At 36.2% G+C, this 23,699-nt stretch overlaps 1 long non-coding RNA gene across 8 annotated transcripts in view; it reads left to right on the top strand.

Annotated features, from left to right (window-relative positions):
* LOC118163342 overlaps window positions 1-23,699 on the top strand; it is a 198,272-nt gene that overhangs the window by 138,274 nt on the left and 36,299 nt on the right. For 7 of the 8 annotated variants that reach the window (XR_004749004.1, XR_004748999.1, XR_004749010.1 and 4 more), the window contains one exon: window positions 13,647-13,710. This is a non-coding gene — a long non-coding RNA (uncharacterized LOC118163342). Of the gene's footprint in view, window positions 1-62; window positions 198-13,646; window positions 13,711-23,699 lie in introns of all 8 variants that reach the window. The other variant, XR_004749009.1, reaches the window with a different exon arrangement.

The following is a 23,699-nucleotide window of genomic DNA, read 5'->3' as shown; positions in this document are numbered from 1 at the left end:
TTTCTTTCTTTCTTTCTTTCTTTCTTTCTTTCTTTCTTTCTTTCTTTATTTTTATTTTACAGAACCCCTCCCTTCTTTGAAGATCAAAAAATATATCACAGTTATTTTTGGGAGGTGAATCAGGCTGTTCTCTGCAGAAAGTCTGCCTCAGCCACTCCAGGAATATGAAGATGGGTTGTCTGCAAGAACAAAAATGGGTAGGGAGTCTCCAATAACATGTTCTGGGAGCAGTTTTCTTGCAAATAGTTTTGTGGTGTACAAATGTGATGCATTGTGAGGGATTTTGTTTCAGTCCCCCTGGAAGTTAGCTTTATAGCACATAAAGGCTACAATTTTTCTTGCTGTGTTGTTCCTGTATTGCAATTCTATGGCCAAAGAGACTGTTCACACTTGTAGAAGTGAGCACAGCTTATTTATCTATTTATTTACTTATTTTATTTATTTATTTATTCATGTTTAGTCACTGTAGTGAGAAACAGTCACTTTTAAAATGGGAAAGTGATTTCACATTTCTTGCAAAAATTCAGTCTTCGTTAGTACAAAATTTGCCAGCATCTAATTGTTCAGACTAAATGTGTTCACAAGTAGTGAAAGCCACAGAGTAAGATTTTGTTTTGTTTTGTGATGAATGTTTTAACCATTTTTAAGAGCAAAGCTAATAAAGATATGTTATTAGGTAGTGTTAAGGAGTCTTTAGTGTTCTCTGTGAACATTTATTCACATCTGGGCATTTTATGAACTTTTGGAAAGCTGCAGTAGGAATTACCAGCTTAGATTTCTTTGGATTTTGTTTGAGAAGCTCCTAGTAGAACAGCAAACTCTATTAGTCTAAGCCAAAAGAAGAAATCAAGAGCTATAAGGATTTAATTAGCAAATTGACTTAAGAGCTGGATGGCTGAAGACAAGATATTTTGTTCAGGCAAGACATCTTGAACAGTTAGTGAAAACTGCAGTGGTGAAAAAACGTGAGGTGGGTAAACAGGTTGATCAAGAGCTGGAGGCAGAATGAATATTGGCAAATCAGGTAGAATGAGAACAAGAACAACGAATGTTGTAGAGCAACTTAGAACTTGCCAGTCACCAAGTGATAGATGAGGGAAAATGGCCTCAAAGTGCACCAGGGGAGCTTTAGGTTAGATATAAGGAGAAATTTCTTTACTGAAAGGGTTGTTGGGCATTGGAATATGCTGCCCAGGAAAGTGGTTGAGTTACTGTCCCTGGAGGTCTTCAAGAAATGTGCAGATTTAGTAGCATGGAAATGTGCAGATTTAGTAGCATGGTTCAGTGGTGGACTTTAGTATTAGGTTAAAGGTTGGACTAGATGATCTTAGAGGTCTTTTCCAACCTGAATGATTCTATGATTCTGTAATATGAAGAGGCGCACCTGGGTAGGAAAAGCTACAGGTATGAGAAACTGAGGAAGAGACAAGAGAAACTGACACCAACGACTGGGTGACAATCTGAAGAAAATGAAGAAGGTGAAAGAGTAAGGGAAGGAGAAGTCTGTATAACATCTGTATAATAGCTGACTGGTCACAAATACAACCAGTTTTCACTGTGCTTGGAAAATAGAATGTAACAAAATGAGTAAAGGTAACAGCGGGTCTTATGCATCTCACATTACTGGATACTTTAATTAGGTGTTCCATTTTAATATGTCCTTCCATTCAGAGGAAAATTACAAATACATATTTCAAAGTATGCTACCATGTAGGAATGAACAGCATAAGAAAATCCACAAGGAAATTGAGAATTCTATCTTCTGAGCAGTGGATATGACATAAAGAGAAGAAAAATTACTAAAGACTCTTCATTGCCTGAGCACTATCACACTATGCACAAAATGAGTCTGGGCTTCTTGGAAAAGGTAGCAAGTGATCACATACTTACATGCTACTTCTTAATAAACATGCACAAGAGTTTTCAGGTGTTTGATAGCTGTTGGGTTTTATTTTATGTTATTCATAATTAGGTGGCATTTTCTATCTATCATTCTTTATTTTCCAAAATGGTAACCTAACTGAGCCCCACTTATAGCTTTTAACCCAAATAGGACATACAAATTGCTAAAAAAAAACTAAAAAGACAGACCTTGTATCCTCCCTCTCCCAAGATTTATTCCATGCTTAACTCAGAAAAAAAGTTCTACTTACAAAAAGGAAACAATACAACTTATCCTTCATATATTAAATGCATAGATTTAACTCATGACTCATTAGGATATGTTTGACTCTGCATGCACCAAAGAGATGTTACAAACCAAAAAGGAGATGAAGAATGAAGGAATGACTGAAACTGAAATAATACAGCACAAATACTTATTCATGAAAGAAAGCAATAAAATTGTTTTGGAAATTTGAATGTTCAAGATAGACGAGCCCTCAGGCAGGTCTGACTTGCATAATCAACCTTTACTGGATTTGGCAGATACAGAAACCAACTGTGACAGTGCTAGATGTAAGAGTTTTACTGGGCTGAATCATTCTTCAGCAGTCATTCTGCTATACTGAACTAGGCACAAACAAGTGTTCCTCCAGACTCCAGTGAGCATGTTTCTGTTATTAGCTACCATTTCTGTCTCTCAGGTATGGAGACAGATGTTATTGATTTTGGCAAGAGAGGATCTTCCATATGTTTCTTGCCAGACTGCTCAAAAGTATGTGTTGACATTATCAAAAGATCAAAGGAAAACAAGATTTATGTTGTCAGACAGTCATTTAGTGCAACCTAATTTGAAGAGTTTCTCTACTGTACTTCAGAACCAACTGTCAGATTTTCATCATGTCATGAATATTTTTATTAGGTGATTGAAAAGATTTGAAACATCTGAATGCAATTTCTTCATTAATTATGTCCATGTGGTCGAAATAACTTTTGAGCTCCTTCATTTTTTTTGCCCTTTTATTTAGATTTTTTTTTTTTTTTCCCAAGGAAATTTAGAATCTCAGTGATGATTTTATTCTAATCATTGTATAGATAAAGTGTGCGATAAGCTCGAAAGTGGGTTGTAATTTTAAATCATATGACCTGTAGCTTGTTTGATTGAAGTGGTGAAAAAGATAGGCCGATTGTCCCTTAGTATACTGGTCTAAAAATTTACTGGTCTAAATAGTCTAATGATAATTGTTAAAGATCTTCATGAAACTATTGTGACACTGCATCTGCATCTGAGAAAGGAAAAGATACATCTCCACCACCTCTACCACCCTTTACTACTAATCCACAAATACATTTTTAAAATGCTTAGCACGATCCATAGTGATAATATTTTCCTTATCCAGTATGATAGAAAAAAACTACAGAGCAGAGGTCATAGGGAGTTTCTGAATGAATAATCTTGTCTGCTCCCTAGGTATATTTTTCTCTCAGCTATGTAACTTTCACATGTGTTTGTAAACTAAATCCATTGATTAGGTACTTTACAATATCAATAATAAACCTATCTGTTGTTTATTGTTATAGCGTCATAGGAATCATCATTGTTAGGGACTAACTTGACAAATATCTTGCAAAGTTCATTGTGGCTTCACTAATGTAAGATCAGCTTATACTAAAAGATTTTCACTATCTATCTTATAAACATTTAAAGCCTAACTATACTACATAGTTTATTGTTCTTATTACTCTATTAACAGCGGTGGCTTTTTAATTCTAGTGAGTTATGATGATTTCATTCTTATGTCCAAGTTCCAGATACTCATATCTACAAAACATACAACCAAAACTTCCATATGTGTCACTGTAAAATGCTATGGTATAAATAAATAAATAAATAAATAAATAAACACATAAACAAACAAACAAACAAACAAACAAAAGCAGACATGATTCACTCTTTCCTGCTTCTCCCAGATTTTCCTAACATTTAGAAAAGAATTAGAGTTGTCAAATGTTAATTGTGACATTTTACTTTTATCTTTGGCCCCAGTGGAATTTAAAGCTCAGTAGTGATGTTTTGAGCTCTCACCCCAAGGGAACATCCACTAGAAGATGCAAAAAGCCCACAGCACTAAGTTCTGGCAGGGACTCTTTGTGCTAAGCCATTTATAAGATGGAATAGAAACAACTGAAGTGGTTTTGTCCCTTCTAGGGAGATCTGACCAGTTGCTGTTCTTTTTTACTACATGAATACATGAATGGCATAATGAGACAACCTTTTGAAAAGAACATTTTATAGTTCTTTTGAGCAAATATTTTTTACAGGCAAAACACAAAACCTGCAGTGGTTTATGACAGTGCACTATCAAGTCATGATCTAGAATAAAACACTCAATATTGAAAATTATTGGAAATTTGTAATACTTCATTTTAATGTAAATCAAACAAACAAACAAAAAATCTGAAAATGTTTGAAAAAGTCCTTATTTTCACAGTTTATGACACCTGGCATTCAAGTTAATCTCTCTTCCAAGGATATTTTTTACTCTTTTCTCTGAAATACCCACTGAGAAACACTTGGGGTTTGACTTAATTTTCTAAATATAGCTATTGCTTGCTACTCCATACAACCTTAAATTTTGAACCTAGAGCTACCTGCAAGGAGACTGTAAACCTGATACAGAACTTATAGAAGACACTGTTCACTTGTTGAGTGGAAGCTGGAGTCTAGATAAGATATACTGGGGTACCTTATGCAGAGTCCAGTTTGAAACACTGCTGATTAGACACTTGTATTGAAACAACTGTATCCCCCTGAAGGGTCAGAAATTGAGCTGAAATTAAGACCTCCGAATTTAGGAGTTTGGATGAGGATGATAATATGTGAGCTAAGCATGGAGATCTAACTCCATGAAGACTGGGAAGAGAGTGTGCAAAGCTACTTCAGAGTGGGTTGAACAATCTTGCAATCTCCACTGACCATATTGTCCTGGGAGTTAATTCTTCTGCCCTTATACAGGGCAGAGGGCAGAAGGCAGTGATGTGAAATGCCCCAAGGCATGGTCTTCAGCTGTTACTCCTGAAGATTATAAACCTGCCATAGACCTTCCTCATAAACTGTCCCATCTGTAAAAAGCTGTGTTCAGGCAACTGACTGAATCTCTAGATCTCATTTGACTGTAATAGGAGCTAGATACTTACCTCTCTGCAGACACCTTCACATAGACACGTAAACTCAGGTGTCTTAATCTAGAGCTGAATCTCAGACCTTGTGGCAAAAGATTGAATCATACCATAAGACAATTCTTATGATTCTGAAGACAGGATGCCTGGCTATTCTGAACATTATTCTCATAGCAGAAGTGAGGTTGCAAAAACCATGGTTGGCTTGATAATTATTATTAATTATTATTAATAATTATTAATTATTATGACTTCCATAGTCCCATAACATGGAAGAAAGAAGACTGAATGCTTGGCATACCTCACACAGAGTACCTATGACAAAGTGCCAGGACTGAACTGATCTTTTTATTTTCTCCCATTCCTAAATGGTGCCCAAGAAAAGCAATCTTCTTTCAGTAAGGTTACATCTAAAATATATCTAAAGCAAATAATTAAAATTATTTCAGAAAATGCAAACCACGAAACACACCTGGATTTAATCTTTTTTTGTAGATGCAAACAGTTGAAGAAAAGGGACATGCTGGAGAAAAGTTTATGTCTGGAAAAGCCTCTTTAAGCAATTCAGTTAAACATCTTCAAATAAGGTTACATAAAATTTAACCAGCTTTTTTAAATGTATACCCACCAGGCATTTAATTTACACTTTACAAATCCTGTTGGTTTCCTTTAATCCAAGGTCCTTACAACAACCTTTTCTGTCTCAGTGACATTCAGAAATCTATACATGTAAGAGTAAATTTTAAAATAAATAATTAAGAAATGGAGTTGGATTAGAATTCCTGGGTCAATGAGTCCCATTATTAGGTATGTGTGACATCAAACTATCCCTTTTTATATCTTCTACCCACTATTATTTTGCAGGGCAGCCATATACTTGTATCTTCCTGAATGTGTTATTCTTTCCCACCTGTATGAAATGAAATTACAAATGCAGTTTAGGTTTTTTTTCTCTCATCATGTTAGGGACTTCAGAATAGGAGAGGTTAGGATCCCCTGGCTGGGAAGTAATACAGGTCTTCAAGCAAAAAGTATTGTTGCTCTTAATATATAAGTACAGTATAGTAAGCTGAATAAGTATAGTGAGAGTGGGACCTGTGAAGAAGATGAAGGAATTGTCATTACCATGTCACTTTTCATCAGTACCTCACATAGGAGGATAGGGGAAGAAATTTTTCCACCTGTGTTGGTTTTACTTGGGTGGGCAGGCAAGATCCACCTCAGCTCTCCCTCCTCAAAGAGAAAAAGGGGGAAAATATGATGATAAGGGCTCAAGGGTTGAGATAAGGATGGGGAGAAATCACTCAACAATTATTGTGATGGGCAAAACAGACTCAGATTAGGGAGACAGTAAGATTTATTGCCTATTACTAACAAGCTAGAGAACTGGGAAACAAAAAAAAAATAAACCAAAAACACCTTCTCCCCATCCACTCTCTTCCACCTCCTCCCCCCAAGCAGTGCAGGAGATCAGGAAATGGGGGCTCCTTCACGGTAACTCTCTGCCCCTGCTTCACATGGGTTCCCTCCCATGGGATGCTGTCCTTCCTGAACTGATCCTGCGGGGGCTGCCCACAGGCAGCATCTCTTCAAGAACTGCTCCCATATGGGTCTGTGCCATGGGATCTGTCCATCAGGAGCACACTTCTCCAACCTGGTTCCCCCATGGCAGCAGTTCCTGCCAGGTCACCTGCTCTTGCACAGGCTCCTCTCCACAGGCTAAAGGTCTGTCCTGGGTCCTGCGCCAGTGGGGTTCCTCCACAGGCCACAGCCTCTGTCAGCACAGGTCCACCTGCTCCACTTTGGTCTCCTTGACAGGCTGCAGTGCGTAACACTGCTCCACCATGGTACTCCATGGGCTACAGGTGGACAGCCTGTTTCACCATGGTCCTCACCACAGGCAGCAGAGGAACTTCTGCTCCAGCACTAGGAGCACCTCCGCCAACTCCTTCTTCACTGACCTTGTCAACTGCAAGGCTGTTTCTCACTCCTCTCACTCCTCCAGCTGCTGTTTCCAGCAGCTGTGTTTTTTTGTTGTTGTTGTTGTTGTTGTTGTTGTTTTTGTTTGTTTGGTTGTTTTTGTTTGTTTGTTTGTTTGTTTTTGTTTTCCCCTTTCTTAAATATGCTCTCACAGAGCTGCAAACAACATTACTTACTGGCCCAGCTCTGGACAGTGGTGGGGCCCTTATCTAACATGGGGCAGCTTCTGGATTCTTCTTGCAAAAGTCACACCTAGGGCTCCCCCGTTACCAGAATCATGCCACGTAAACCCACTACACCACTCCCAGACAGGGCTGACATTCTCAACTCCTTTCCCATTCACTTTTTCTTTGTTGAAATGATGCTAATGGTACTATTTGATAAACATCACGTTTCCATTTCAAAAGTGTTTGTCAGCCTCTGATGCTTAGCCCTAAAATTAATATAAAGCAGACTCTCCATTCCTTTGTCTGTCATAGTAACATTTTACTACACCTTTTCCAGTGTGAACTTACTCTTTCTGGAAAATAAATAATCAAATCAGTCAAGGCTATTGCAGGCAAGCATTTTCCTGCCTTTACAAAGGTATTAACACTGTTATCTTTACTGAGTAATATCAAAACAGACACACCAAAAGGACTGAATTTCTCTTTTTCATGGTCACACCTTTAAGGCTCATAGTTTCATCAGATGAAATTCATCTCACAGAGTTATATCAAAGTAGTCAACCTGGGGTTTCTTTATTTCTTAATTTAGAGAAAAAGACACTAAGGAATTACTAATCTGGCCAAATATCTATTTCAGCATGACATGGACTATACCATAAAAGTGTTGCCTATTCCTCCCAATTGACTGTAATAGCATATATCTCTCTTTGGTCAGTTGAGTTTTTCTTGCAATCAGAGAGTAGGTCTTTCCCATCTTTGTCATATTTAACCAATAGATGATAAAAAACAAACAAACAAACAACAACAACAAAACATCTCTTTATGTATCTTGATTGTGTGTTACTAAATTTAATCTGATTTTTTTCTCCAGTTCTTAATGCCACCTCATTCTCCCTTTATGATATCCCAGCTCCTTGAATTGAAATTTTGTTATAAACAAACTTTGTCCATAATCCTTTTGTTAAATAAGATCCTTCCAAGCTGATCCTTGAAAGAAAAATGGAATAACTTGCAGAGAACACAGGGTTCTATATCAAGGCAACTTAAGTAATTTTTATACCCACCTTTAAATTCTTGTCTTAATTGCCATCTTTTTCAGCTGATATAAGAACATGCTGTGTTGTATGAAGTGCTTTTCTGAAGTCCAGAGATATTAAATATGCTTTGTTCACCACAGTATATTTTCTAAAAAACATTTTTTCCACAATATCCTCAAACTCACTAAAAACAAGTTTTAAACAACATCACCTCTGAATAGGTTTGGGCACCATTTGCTGGATGGCCACCATATTTTAACAATCATGGCTGGACCTACCATTTTTATATATTTCTTTTCTGTAAATTGGAGAATTCCAACCTTCTGATACTGATACAAACAGTAGCAGAACTTCTGCCTCTAATAAAATTATATCCAAATCAAATTTATGAAAACCTGTAACAAATTCCCAGAACCATATCAGCTTGGGATTATTCCATTTTTTTTCTACTAAGATTTTAACTTAATTTAATTAATGATCATTCATCTGATCTCTGTCTGTAGCGCCAGTGACCTATACTATTTCTTAACCATTTGTCTATTCTTTCTTCATTTACTGAACAGTGAATACTTTTATTTTGATAGTTACCTTCATGTTTCCATTACTCCTAATTTCCCAGTGGTTCATTTTTACCATATTGTTTCACTGCTTTCTTGCTCTGTAATTTCATTTCTTTCTCAAAAAACACAGCTTTTTAAACAAAGAGTAGGATCCCAGCTGCCTGATATGTTCACCTAACTTGCATCCTTATTTCATACATTAAATTTATCCGTCCTCTTCAAGAACATTCCTGCATCCTTTATGCAACAAAGTATTAAGGCAACTGTTTCTGAAGGCCTCTGAATCCTGTCTGCTTAATTTCAGTGTCCAAGGACCCTAGTTTTATTGTCTTACAATATCTTTGTCCTGTGTTTTAGGACAGGAAGAAAGATAGTGAAGAACCCCTTTCCTTCCATTTCACACCAGATCATCTTCTCCAGCATGTTAAATCAGTTAGTGGTCCACCCCAAGAAGAATCTGGCAATATTTTAATGTAAAGGGCAAAAGCTACATTCACTGTTTCTTTGTCTTGTGGATCTAGTTACTCTTGTCTTCTTCCTTTTCATCAAGTGCTCCTGTCTAAACTGTCCAGCTGAGTTTTACCGTTTCCTCAGCTGGAGGACTTCAACTTTGTTTTGTCCTTGTACTCAAATGCCTACATATTTCTAATTTTGTGTCCGCCTCCATACACCCATGTGCATCAGGAGTCTGCAAAGGTTGTCTTTCTTTTGAAATCTTTTGATTTTTTCAAACATTACATGTAAGTAATTACCATGAAGTTGTTACTCTTATCTCTGCCAGATTTGACATCCATTTGCATTCCTTCTCCCAGTCTTCTTTACTGCTACCCCTGTCATCTTCATTACATTCTCATGTAACTTTGAAGGGGAAATAAAGGATGTATATTTCACAAACTCTTTCTCTGAGCTACTATTCAAACTCTCCTATTTTCTGTGCTTTGGTAACTGAGACTGGACTCATTTGGCCCCATATTGATTTAAACAACACAGATGTCTACACCAGAGCTTATAACTCTCAGCTCCTTGCCTACCCAATTGAGAGAAATAGACATTTTAAAATTTCTCTTTAAATTACCTACATGTTTTAAGGATAAGTGGGACTCATAGCATAGTGAATGACTAAGCTAAAGCTAAGCTTTTCTGTTTCTGTAAGTTTGTCACGTAACTGTCCACTAATAAATGATGGAAGCTGGGACTTCCCATCAGAAACTCAGGCCAAAGTCTCTGTCTCATTTTCAATACAGCCATGGATTACCCTTGGAAAATTATAAACTGTGCCCAAATTAAGTGATAAAACAAACATATGTAGTTATCTTCAATAAATATATATATGTATGCAGAAAATTTGATAGAAACATATATATATAGAAAAAAAAAATAAATTAAAGAATAGAAACATAATACATCCAAACAGTAATTCAGAATTAAATGTTGCACTTTTCAGAAAGGATATTTCAGAGCACTGGAGGCCCCCAAAAATTATTTTTAAAGTACATTTTCATGGAGAAAAAATCCACTGAAAAACATCTATATTAGACTCAAAATATGTTCATAAAATAAAACAATTGGAAATTCTGGTTTTGCTCATTTTCACTTAGAACATATGAGCCAACAAGGTTTTTGTGTATGAGGTATAAATTCTAATATTTGCTACCATATATTTATATATAATTGGAAAGTATAACTGTGTGCTGTATCCCTGCACATTCCAGTGGCACTTGATTGAGAAAGATTTGTTTAGTCTTGCTGAAGTAATGATATGTTTAATTACATGTAGGCAGTAAAACACCAAAGTATGTACTCACCTACCTTTAAGCAAAAGATTAGTTGATAAGTTTTGAATAAGTGTGTTAGCTTTTTGCTGTATCAGGAACAACATGCTGAATATATTGCAAAACTGAACTCTGAATCAATTATAAAATCTTCATTTTGCATTTTGTTTGTTCCTGGATTTCTTTTACAAAGAAAAACAGTATCAATATTATTGAACTTAAGTTTGATTAGATGATACCCAAAAATCATATGAAGAAGTTACATGGTTAGTATGTATCAAACATTTCCATTATTTACTAAAAATATGCTGATAGAGTTGCAATACAAGTTTCTGCATTACATAATTTGAAAGTGTTTGTTTGTTTGTTTGTTTGTTTGTTTTATGTGAAAATGATTTTAAAAAATCACTTCTTTCTCTAAGCGTACACTGTTATCAGATAAGCCAATGTACTTCTGGACTTGATGTTTTTCTTTAATGCTGGAAGTACTCTATTAAAAAAGGAGCAAAGATTTTAAAAATAAAAAGGCTGAATATCACTGCTATACAAGTCTAAAGGTACAGAATATAACAGCTATTTCAACTGGTCTGAATCATGTTCATGAGTTCCTCTGATTTATCCTTCCATTGGCCCTTCTAGGAAAGTACCTTTCTATCCCTTTTGCCCCTTGTCTTCTATATTTCATTTCATGTGTCTATCGAGGCTATGAAAGATAAAGCTATCTGCTTTCTCCTGTAGTAAAGAACTATATGGAATCAGTTCACCTGTCTGTCACTCCTCATTAAATTCTTACCCTCTTCATTCACATTCTGATCTTTGCAAATGAACATTTGCTTAATAAATGTTCCCAAGACTAACAGTGCAGAGTGAAAATCCCACACAGCAGTAAATTATTAACTCAGTCACAGGGGGAGTGCCATATATGACTTTTCAGAATGAGTTATTATGTGGATCATCATGTAATTATGAATTTTTCAAGCCATGATAGAGGAAAATTGAATATTTAATATTTTATGGACATATTCTGCACTGAGGACATCTTTCAAAATTTTATGATAATTTTTGGAGTGAGCAAAGAGCAGAACAAAAGTTACAAAATAATTACAAAGTGGAATATTTAATCACCATGGACATTGTTGGTGATTTCTCAAATTGCATAATATAATCAAGGTCATGAACTTTTAATCACGATGTATTCAAATGGAAAAAATATGTGCATTAAAATTAATCTACAAGTATGTTTTGATTGTTTAAGAAATGAGAATATGAGACTTCTTACATTATTGTATGGTAGGTAGACTGATGTAAATATTCATGGCAAGAAAGGGGGCTGTCAAAGGCTCCTGAATAGTCATGGATTGCCCCTACATGGGGCTTTCAGAAATACAGAAATATGAACATAAAACAGTGCTTCTTGCTCCAGGAATGCTTGTTGTGTGCAGGGAACATGAGGAGGAGCGATGCAGGTGCCTGAGCATAGCCATTTAGAACAATTAAAACATCCTGGGATATTCACAGCATCCACACAAGGCTGGCAGACATAACACAAGATCTGTGGGTGACTGGAGCCCTTCTGAAGCAGCAGCTAGATGCCAGGCAAGATATCCTAAGGCAACTAAATGGTATTAGTCACCTACGTTTAGGCATTTGAATTACTCTTTAGGATTCAAAGCTGAAACCAACAGCGTTTCAAATGGCACTAAATGCCCATGTATACCCATACAGTGGACTTAGCTGTGAGATTTGGAAAGTAATTCATTAAGGAGGGGCAAAAAAAATTACTTTTTGCTTTGCTAAATAAGAATTTGAACAGAAAATATATATATATATATTTCTAAGGTGGCACTTCCATGGATTAATATATATATATTATCAGATACTTTATAGTAAATCAAACCAGATATTGGTTTCAGCACTTGGATAACCAATGACCTTTGTACCAATCTACCAACACAAGAACAAATAGTATTTTTTCCTTAACAGTCATTTATGCCTTTCCAGAAAATCTGCTGAAAACCGAGGTAAGTGTGAAAGATTGTGAAGCCCATAGAGCAAACCACAGTATATACAATATCAGTCTGGAACTACTTGTTGGCTCATGCATAACTACAAATATCTAAATAAAAATAAAATAAAATTATATTTTACGCTAATTTATCTTTTAAACTAATTTGCATGTACATTATTAAAAGGTTTCTTTATGACATGTATGAAATAATTTCAGTAATTAAAATAAAAATTGTGTTCACTGTTTTGGATTCCAAGGCACCAGCATGGCTTTTCTTACCCAGAAGGGTAAATGGTATGGGCTACAATGACCCAACATTTGCAGTGTGCTCAAGTCTTCAACTTAGTCACAAAAAGCATACTAAAAAAGCATGGCAGAGAGGTAGACAGCCAGGTACCATCCAGATGCTCCCAAATATTGCAAAGACATATTTTGCTTCTTTTTAACAAAAATTCCCACTGTCTTGATTCCTGACTCCCTGCTTTCAGACAAAACTTCTCTCTGGTGACATCTTTCTTGCCCTTGTGACTGGGTGAAGGCAGGTCTTGCAACATGCTGGGCTGAGAAGAGCTACTCAAAAAAATAATGTAATAAATTAGCCTATTTCAATATATGCCAATTCATATATTAAAAATTGTGTAGAGTGCCACTGCCTGCTGCCCCAGTCCCTTTTCATCTTTTATGATTTTTTTTTCCCAGGATTTGGAAATAGTTTTAGAATGTATTAAAATGTTTATAATATACATCCATTCTGGGCTGAATATAGAGTTCACAAAGACTGCAACATATAATTTTCAATGTGATGTACCACTAAGAATCTACCTGAACAGCAATATGTTCCTTGCTACAAGGACAGCTCTGAACACCAGTCAGGAGGCACTTGTCAAATTTGAATAATGTCTTTATTTGAAAACAAATTTACAAGGTGTCTGGGTGAAAAAGAAAACATTTTTTAAGCTACAGATAAGTCTAAATTTATAAAATGTTAGGAACCAAGTACTTAATGTCAAGTATGTGATTGTAATATACAATAAGAATGATATTTCTTCTCCTCTTTGCAGGAATATCATTGATGAATGGCCTCGCTCAAATCCTGTAATGATGTCAATAACAATTCCAGTCCAGGTAATTATTATTATTTTCTATATGTAATTACACTGGCAATTTTGAATATGGGAAATACCTCTTGTTTCCAGTTTCAAATATGCATTTGGGTTACTATATGCTATGAAATAATTTCTCTCTCCTGCAGTGAGAGACTATCAGAGACAACTTAAATATATGAAGGTCTTGGAGAATTAATGACAGGTATAAGTGTGATTACTAGTAACATTTTGAGATAGTATACGTTTGCTTAATGTTCACTCAGGAAACTTTTTCATATCTTTGTTTATGAAATTAAACAACCAATATTACAGGAAGAAAAGCATGTCATCTGTGTCTATTTCCCAGTGCTGGATTTTCATGCTTGTGCCAGAGATACTGGCCAGACACTTTTACCTTTTTATAGATCTAAAAAATAAACATCTTGGCACTCATCTTTGCAATTTCTTTGCAGAAGGGAAGTTTCAGTTTTTCTCACTCAGTAACCTCTGGCTCTGACAGTTGGTGTCATTGTCCTTTGGTAGGTCACAGTGACAAGACAAGCCCATCCTGCCCCATCCCTGAATGTCACAGAATCATCCATGGACTTTTATATGCTGATGAGCATTTCTAGCTGTAAGGACAGAACAATAATCACAGACAGATACCCAGGTGCATTTTCCCTAGAAGTAAGCAGTCAAATGACCTAAAGCTAAGTATGATGAACCTACAGGAACAACCTACCTGCAAAACTATAGATGAAGGACAATTACAACCTGCATTGAAATGGCTCAAAAATATCCTTGAATCCCTAGCATCTGTAGTGTTTTCAAGCCTTTCCCCACATCCTTCTTGGATCTGCTCCTGTTGAAATCAAAGCCAAAGGCTTTACTCTGGAGGTGTAAAACACCATCTCTAGGTCAGTGAACCTGTCTCAGATCAACAATCGGAGAAAATGATTGATACTAAATTGCAGAGTACTGTGGAGTAATATACAGAATAGTATAGAAAAGTGATATTTTAAGTAAGTGGGTTCTGACTGGGAGTCACTTATTAACAAAGAAAAATGGATGGCCTAGTTTTGTAAGGCACAAAACCCCAAAGCTTTATTTTTAGTTTTTAAAAACAGTGCTCCCAAACACAGTGTACAAAACAAAGTCCTGACTGACAAGGGACAAGCACAATACCCCCCACTACATTAGTGTTTTCTTTGAATAGTAAACAAAAGCCATATTTAGCACTTCCATAGCACTTTATATGCTCAAAGGACTTCACTAACCATTACTGGCATAACTAGATGCTTCTTATATGCAAATTAATGCAGATATGAGAGTAGGCATTAAGAGGAAGAATATTAGAATACATTAGCAAACGGACAATAGGAAACAGCTGGTTTGACTGAGTATCTGAGTAGGGAGTAGAGGCTAGCAGAATTCAGTGCTCAGAATTATGGAAGGAATTGTGCTGATGGCCATCAAGGCTTAGAAACTCATCACTTAATTAACAATATAAATATTTTAAAAATTAACATTTTATAAAACCACAATAAAAGGTTCCATTGTGAGAAAGGGAAAGGATTAATTCACACTTGGCTGGACCAATGGCACCCAGCCTTCGTTCTCTTGCCGTACAACAACACACTCAGCGAGAATTAATACAACACAATTCATGCCCTGTCATGTCTCATTACTTAATTATGAAATGTCTTTAGTGCTTTGGACATTACTGAGCCTGTTTGATTGGCTGTGACTGATGTCATACCCACTTTAATACTAGCTGGTACATGTATGAATAGGGTTGTCCCCCTCCTCACCATTTTCCTCCTTTCTATTCATGAATTCTATTTCATAACAGTAATAATATACTCCAGGCATTTCTAGGGAATTATTACATTTCTCTAGTGGGTAAAGTCATTTGCCCTTTCAGCCTTGTGCCTTGCAACACCTTCTTAGGTATGATATAATTGCCCAGAAATACTCTACTTTGTATATTATAACTCTTACATGCCACTATTTCTTTTGCACTTGACCAGCCCAGATAGACTCCAATAGGAAAAGAGAAGTTGTCAGGTACATTTTTTTTCAATTGAGACTCTCATGTATATTTGCAAGGCTTGGACTGTCTCATGCACATATAATTTAAATGCATTAATTTACAAATATTAATCATTTAACATCTTGTATAAAATATAACGGCCATATTCTCATGTCCCTTGACAATTTCAGAGCACTGTCTCCTGTGTCTCTAAGGTGGAAGCAGCACAAGATGTCACACTTGATTTAATAAGAGCATGGAGCCACATGCAGTGATATAACAGAATGCTTAGGTATTTTTAAAGTGATATGCTACAGCGATTGTTTATGAAAGCTTAAAAGGAATCATTCTTGTAGAGCAATCTTTAAATCTAATGATGGAAGAAAGTACAAGGCATTCCGCTTTATTTACAGCAAACTCCCAGATTCAAAACTTAAAGTAATGAGACAAAATAATTTGGGCATCAAAAATATCCTCAGACTTACACAGGAAAAAAATCTTACAAGAAGTTTCTAGTCCTTCCAGTACAGCAGTGTTAAATACACACTTTTCTGTATATGGATCAGCAGACTTGAGCTGAAATCTGAGTCAATTTCATCTCTTCAGAGCTACTAGGGATCATTTTTAATGTTATGACTCATTCTGCCATGAATTCTTTGCACTCCTATAATAATTTCCAACAAAATATCTCTAATCACTCAATCATCTTTAATGAATCAAGCCTTCTGGCAAAGTCCAAAAGAAAGGTCAATTTATAGAAACTAATTTATGGCAGTTTGCTAAGTTAGCACTTTTGATACCTGCAACTATAAAATGAAAAACCTGCTAGAGTCAAATATTCTTTCAGTATTTCCATCCTTAACTTATTTTTGTTTCTTTTGGAGGTTAGACCTTCTAGCGCCTGAACTACTACTATTTTCTAAAAGCTTCTAAGGTCACCAAGTAGCTAAATCAGTTCACCTGCTTCCTGCATCTTCAAACAATGAGCAGACAAAGATAAAAATAATTGCTACTCACTTATCTTAAGGAAACTTATGCAGCACCTTATCTGATAACTCCTCCTGCATACCAAGGGATGCAGTAGAGCTAACCGTAGTGAAAGAAAGAATGGAGGATAGCTGGGCACCAAAAACACAAGGCTGTACCTTAGGAGGTTTCAGTTCTGTCCCCATACTGGCCTGGTCTTCCCCATACTTCAGCCATACATCAGAAATGAAACAATACTGCACACAATGTCTCCTCTGAAACTGCCAATTAAAGGTGGTTGCTTCATCTCTAGTAGAATGAGCTGATAAACAAAATGAAGGCCAGATAGAAGCAAGCATATTTCAGCAGCTTAAAAGTATACACATTTCTGCCGTCTGTGGCAAAGGGCTATTAAAGCTCTGAAGAAGTTGGTCTTAACTGGGACAGGAACAAGCTGAAGATTTTAAATTTGCATGATGTGTAATGTCAAGTTTATAAATAAATAACAAATTGGAGCTTCCCATCATTCCCTTCTTCTGTTTTGGTATACCTACTATAAACCAACATGGTCCTGGAGAAAACAAGGTGTAAAACTAACCAAGTATACAAGCCCTGCTTTGTGGAAAATAAAGCAAGGGGAGGTGAACTGGAACAGATAATTAGGATGTAGTGTGTGAGAGAATTTACTTCAGAGGGAATATTTAAGACCTTTAAAAAAATGTCAGTGTGTTGAAGGTTACAGGGCAGGATGGATCTGAACCACATCTTAAAATCCAAGAGGCTTCTTAAAAGAGGGAAAATTCAAAAAGGAAGTCATAATTAAATTCAAAGATAATAATGGTGGACTTAAGGAGATTGGGATGTCCCACCACACATGAGCTCTAACCTAACATCTTCATCTGTAGGTAATAATCTCAGTCCTACGTGCCAGAAAATAAATAAATAAATAAATAAATAATCATAGTTCTTGGTGGTGTCCTTTCTCCTCTCAGAGGTAATATCTTAGGCTCAGATACTTACATTCCTTGATATCCTTCGGGACCAGCTCTTGAGTGATTGGAGCATTAATGGCACTGCATTAAGATCCCCCCCATATCTGCCTGAGGGACACTAATCCAGGCTTCCTACCTGCTTAAGAATGTCCTCATCAGCAAACAGCAGTTATTCTGAGGCAGAAAGCTCTCAGTCTTCTTGTTAAGCTGTTTCACTTTGTGTAAAACAAACACTTCTTCATGCAGAGAGGGAACCAATACCACCTTCCACCTCAGTTTCTGAACTGCTCGTCTACACATCCATCTTATTCTACTTTCTGACACAACTGCATTTTCTGAAACAGGGCAGACCACATCCTACAAGACTATTCTAACATTGAAGCTACAAGGGGAAAACACAGAAAAAAAATCTGCCTCTAGTGTATGTATCGAGAGGGCTCATAGGCTTAGCTGGCTATTTATGCAGTTCATGCAAGCAAGCTCTTACTTTATGACTCCCAGGAGGGCCTAGGTAAGAGGCTGAGGGAAGGGGGCCAATACATCATAGCAATATTAGAGAGATGTACACATCCAGCTACAGAAATTTCCAGATTTTCAGCACTTTTAGGATCAGACCTGTGTGTTATTTTTGCCGGTGTTTCACATATTGAATTTAGACAGTTGAAAAGGAACATGAGTACCTCAGTTTCCCTTGAGAATCAGTACCATAATGTACAGAATATTAAACTATAAAACAGTGTGGGAAGTATTGGGATTGGTGTCAGGTAAATACTAGCTCACCACTGGATGTTGTATATATAGGACCCTGGAGTGTGAGAGGCACCTGGAATCAGTCACATTCATTTATCAGAACTGTGTAATAGCTTTAGGATTGTTTCTAACATTTTCCTAAAATTCACCGAACAGGCTTCAAACAAGGTTTTGATGGATATCTGACTTCAAATTGAGGTAGTTTGTTTGTTTGTTTGTTTTTCTAATGATTAGAATTAATTAAACAGTGGAAACTGTTTATCAGATCACAGTGGATTATTTTGCCAGCAGAGAAGAAAGACCCAGCAAATAAAGACAACTTTCACCTGAGAAAACAATATTGTGTTATCAGTGATTGATCACACAGTAGTTTAAGTAATGACAAAAATCATAGTGAACACAGTTTGTGAAATCCTGATGAAATTGTAGTTTTTCAAGAAAAGATTGATTCTTAGAGATAAACGTTTTTTTTTGTAAAATTACTAATTGTTTTGAAACCAGTTGTGCAGAAAAGGAACAGTCAAACATATTTTACCAAAATAATTTTACTACAAATAATTTATTAATATTATAAACATTAATGAGAACCCAGGACATAGGATGTGAATATTGTTATTATTAAAAGCAAATGAAAGAGTTAAACAAATAGAATTATTAATACAAAAAGACCACAAAATGTATGATATTTTATATCATATATGATATTTAAAATTATGGATTATCTCCATGCTTTATTTTTTGGATGAGCTCATCCATCCATTTTTTCAGCAAGTAAAAATTTCAGTAGATCATCAGTTTGAAGATACTTTCATTATAGCCATGGCATCATTTACATTGTTCAAGATCCAAACAATGTTAAGGAATTACATAAATAAGGATCACTACTATGTAAATATTAAAATGTAATAGCTATTTTTGCTCTGCAATGATAATTTGGCCATGAGTGATATGATTTGATAAGGAATACACTTTATTTCTGTTGAGTATACCTACTGTCACTGTTAGCACATAGCTTTGTACTAGCAACATAGCTTATGTTTACTAGAAGACCTGTCATTCAACAGACAGATGGCTCCAGTAACTGAACATAATCACTGTTCAGTGATTCCCAAACTACTTTAACAATGTATTCCAAATTCCTATCATTTTATCTGAAACCTTAATTATTTATCAGTGTCACTTATTATACAACTCTCATCACTCCAATATGAGCACTTCCCAATATTATAGAGCATATATAGAAGATATATTATTTCTATCTCTCCCTCTTCTTTCCAGCCAGTGAACAGTTTGGAAACATTTTATTTTACCATCTATCTATATCTCTGTGTATTTGTGAAAACGAATAATTCCCACTTGTCCATTGCAACTTTTACCATATGCACACATATATCTGTATAAAATATAAAGTTACCTTTTACATATACATACATCATATATATACCACACGATCACAGAAATGGTAAACGTGATGGTGAAGTTGAATTTGTTCTTTCTTCTCAAATACATAATTTCATTTTATGGGGAGACTTAATCTGCTTTTCTTGCACCAGTACCTTGATTTTTTTCTTCCAGAGAAACTACTCTGCCCCATACGGCAGATGGGCTACAGCTGCATTTGACTTTAATTTGCTCATGGATTTCACATTCCCCCAGCTGCCATGACCTGTCCATAGCCACATGAAAAACAATTGAGGATCATTTTTCCAGACTGTCTTAGACAGTCCTAGCACAAGATAGTTGCTCTCAGGAAAAACAGTCACACCATTACTTCCTGCAAAGCCTTTCTAGAAGTTTTTCCAAATTCCATTTTTACTCCTCAAGCATGCCCATCCTTCTCATAACCCCAAATTGGTATTTCATGCTCAGCTCAGTAGAAGAAGGTGTAAGGAGTAAGGTGTAGACTCCTGGATTGCTAACCTTTCCCACTGTTCCCTCAGGCCAAATGAAGCTGCCTCCAGCCAGCAGCTGCATCTCACGATCAGATTGCCTGAATGCCTGTATACAACAGCACAACCCCTCTCCATGACTGTAAGTCATCTGGACCACTTCTGTCAGCTCCCCAGTGTCTGATCAAGGGCTGTCTCTGGAACAAAGAATATTCAGGGAAAGATGTTTGGGTGTGCTTCTCTGATCTATGCGTGTGCATGGTCGGGTGACCTTGAGAAATCGTACCTACTCTTCAGTACCAGCACTGCATCTTGAAGAAAGACATAATAACTGATGCACATTTTGTTCCCAAAGCTCTGAATACAGTTAAAAAACATCTTTCTAGAGGTCTTCTACTTCAAACAACTCCAGTCATTAGAGAAGTAATCCCCAGATTATTCTGAAGTCCATATTCTCACATCAGCATGGTGGCATTCCTTTTCATTTGTGACATTTACTTGGAATATTTAGACCAGATGAATCTAGATGGTAATTTGTCTGTGCTTCTCAAGCCCAAGCAATGGTGAACTTAAAGGGCAGTTTGAGCCCAATGTCACCTCAATTACTATTTCTTGTTTTTAAGAAGCTGATAGCAGCAAGTATAAAGAAATGTCTAGGGATGGTAGAAGAGCTGTCTCCAAATTAATAACTTTTCTGCAGTCCTCTTTGTCTTTCCAGCTGTTCTGTCTACTAGAAGCATACCTCAGTGTGCTAATCCTGTTAAAAACAAACCAGGCCCTGGCAAGCAGACAAAAACTTCTGTCAGATGTCTTTTTTCCCCACACCCATACACCATCTCCACCAAGTTGAGATGAGTTTGCATGAATAAGCAAATAATTTTCTTCCCATTTCAGACCTCCCCAGAAGTGAAGATGAAGTTAAAGTTTGAGAGGACCTTGCAAAATCCCCTCATGAGCAGAGGGTGGCCATGCATCAAGCAGAGGGATTTCTGGTCTGGAAGCACCATGCAGCTGGGGTCTCTTCAGGGAACCAGCAGAAAGGTCCACTCTTACACAATATGGTCAGCTGCTCACACAGATGAGTTCTCAGTATAAAACTTGTTCCAAGCCTGTGCACTTTGTTTTCACTTTCAATCAGTTTGCCCCTTTGTGCAATGGAAAACGCAAAAGAGAAAGCAAAGAGAAGCCCTTCCTCAGAAGACATCACTCCACGTAAAAGAGTATCACATCCTAGCCCAGGAACCAGATTCTTTCCAGCTAGCCTGTTTAGCTCCATGAATCTATGCAAACTTTCTTCCAAAACATGTCAAAAATCAGTAACTGCCATATCTAGGAGATGAATAAATGATATTTGTGGTGTGGGGTATGGCCCCAGAAGTATGCCATATTCCCTGTTCCCACAGGGCAACAGGCAATCCTGAGATGATCCAGAAGTCTGTGTTTGTGTGTGGATAAATTTGACCAGTTTACCAATTAAACATCCCATGGAACAGAAGCTGATAAGGGCATTTTTAGAAAGTACCACTTTATCAAAATTTTGGTAGAGAAGCATGACTGCTTCTCTAGGTGCTTACATTTAGACATAAGTAGGATACTTCTTCTACAGAGGCTGGTTGACCAGAAAATTATTTCAAACTCTTGCTTAGGGACTTGGCTTTGACTGTAGACAATATACTTGAGTAAACTGCTGACCCTGTGTTATGTAACTCCAGATTAAAAGAAGTGTTATTTAATGTTATTTAAAGCACAGGATGGACAAGCAAAAATTTGTTCCTGTTGCTCATCAGATGTATGACTCTGGGCAAGTCAGAGAGCTTTCTTGGCCTAAGTATAACCATACAGGCTATGATTTATGACAAAAGTTATGCTTAGGTCAAAAAGGTGTAATGAAAATAAATCACTATTTCAAAGCCCTATGGGACAATCAAACAAGGGACATTATATACCTCAAACTAAAGCATAATTTTTATTTATAAACTTTTAAATTAATAATCATACCCTCTTATCAAGTGCATGTGATGTACTTCATTTTCACATGAATTCAAGCATCTATAGGCTGAAGTGAAGGAATATTGCTTCTGCACTCCAAAGAGGAAATCACTCTCACTGAATCTTATATTTATTATAAACACAACTCATAAAGAAATGTAATCAATTTTTCCTCTTTTCTTCTTAGATTAACACAAATTGCAACAAAATTGGTTTCCATTGACTGTTCATTTAAAAAGGATTCTTTTACTGATCTTACCAATACTAACAATCATGGTAAAGCTTGAATAATTTTGGTACACTTTGCTTAAATACAATTTATGAAGCTCCATAAATGTATGGTGTTATTATGAACATATTGTAATACAGACTGTTGAAGTCTTAACCCTATTAAATGAGATCATTAATGACATCAACTGTATAAATGAAGCCTTAATTTTTACAGACATGTAAAGCTGTGGAGATGATGCTTTTCTGAATAAGGGTATTTTCTTAAACCAGGATCTCTCTCAGCTGTGGAAGTGGTAGGAAGATTTTTCTCTTCATGAAAAATCTATATCAAGGTACAAAGCTACAAAGCCAAACACTAAGGAGCACTGATTTTCTGGAAAAACAAACAAACAAACAACAACAACAAAAAACTTGTAAAACTAATTTATTTTTAAAAATATCTTATTGGTTTGGTTTTCCCCAGCAATTTGTACAAAAACTTTTAAGGTCTAATCTGCTGTCTGTAAAACTAACTTAAAGTTTCATATGTGTCTGTGTTTGTATTGTAATCACAAGCATTTTAAACTACTGAACATAACTATATGTGAAGAATTTTATTTTTTTTTAATGGATATTTAGAAGTACATACCTGTTTGTTACTGGATGAGTTGTCACAAGGAAAAACCAACAGTGAGACTTTTAAGACTGTTAACTCTTTGTTGCAGAGGCTGGTGCACAGTCTGAAAAGATGTTATGAGGAAAGAGTTTGCAGAAACCAAAATAGCTATACAGTTAGTTAACAAAAGAAAGGTGAAGTTTCTTGTCTTTTACACTGTGACCTAAATAACTCTGCTAAGTTGTTTTTCTACGAAATTTACAGTTTGATCTTCATTCAAGCCTAAATCTTTATGGTGCACATCTACAGGACAGATTAACTTCTGGTATTTTGATTTAACAGGAGCTATAGGAGTAGATTTATAGGGTGAAACCTCACTGAGACCTTGGCATCCACAATACATGTGTTTCAGTTGTTAATCTCAGACCTCTTTCAAACCTGTTTTTGTTTCATCAAAGAAGAACTCAGTTCATGTGACCAGAGGTTTCTTTACAGAATGAAGCTAAACATGATATGTAGGAAAGACTGAAAAATTTGTTCCATAAGAACAAATGGTAATTTGGGTAATTTAGGTAATGCAACCTA

Source organism: Oxyura jamaicensis, chromosome 1, assembly GCF_011077185.1.
Source record: "Oxyura jamaicensis isolate SHBP4307 breed ruddy duck chromosome 1, BPBGC_Ojam_1.0, whole genome shotgun sequence".
Taxonomy (NCBI): domain Eukaryota; kingdom Metazoa; phylum Chordata; class Aves; order Anseriformes; family Anatidae; genus Oxyura; species Oxyura jamaicensis.
Note: the sequence above shows the minus strand (reverse complement) of the source record. Positions and strands in the feature narration are given on the sequence as shown.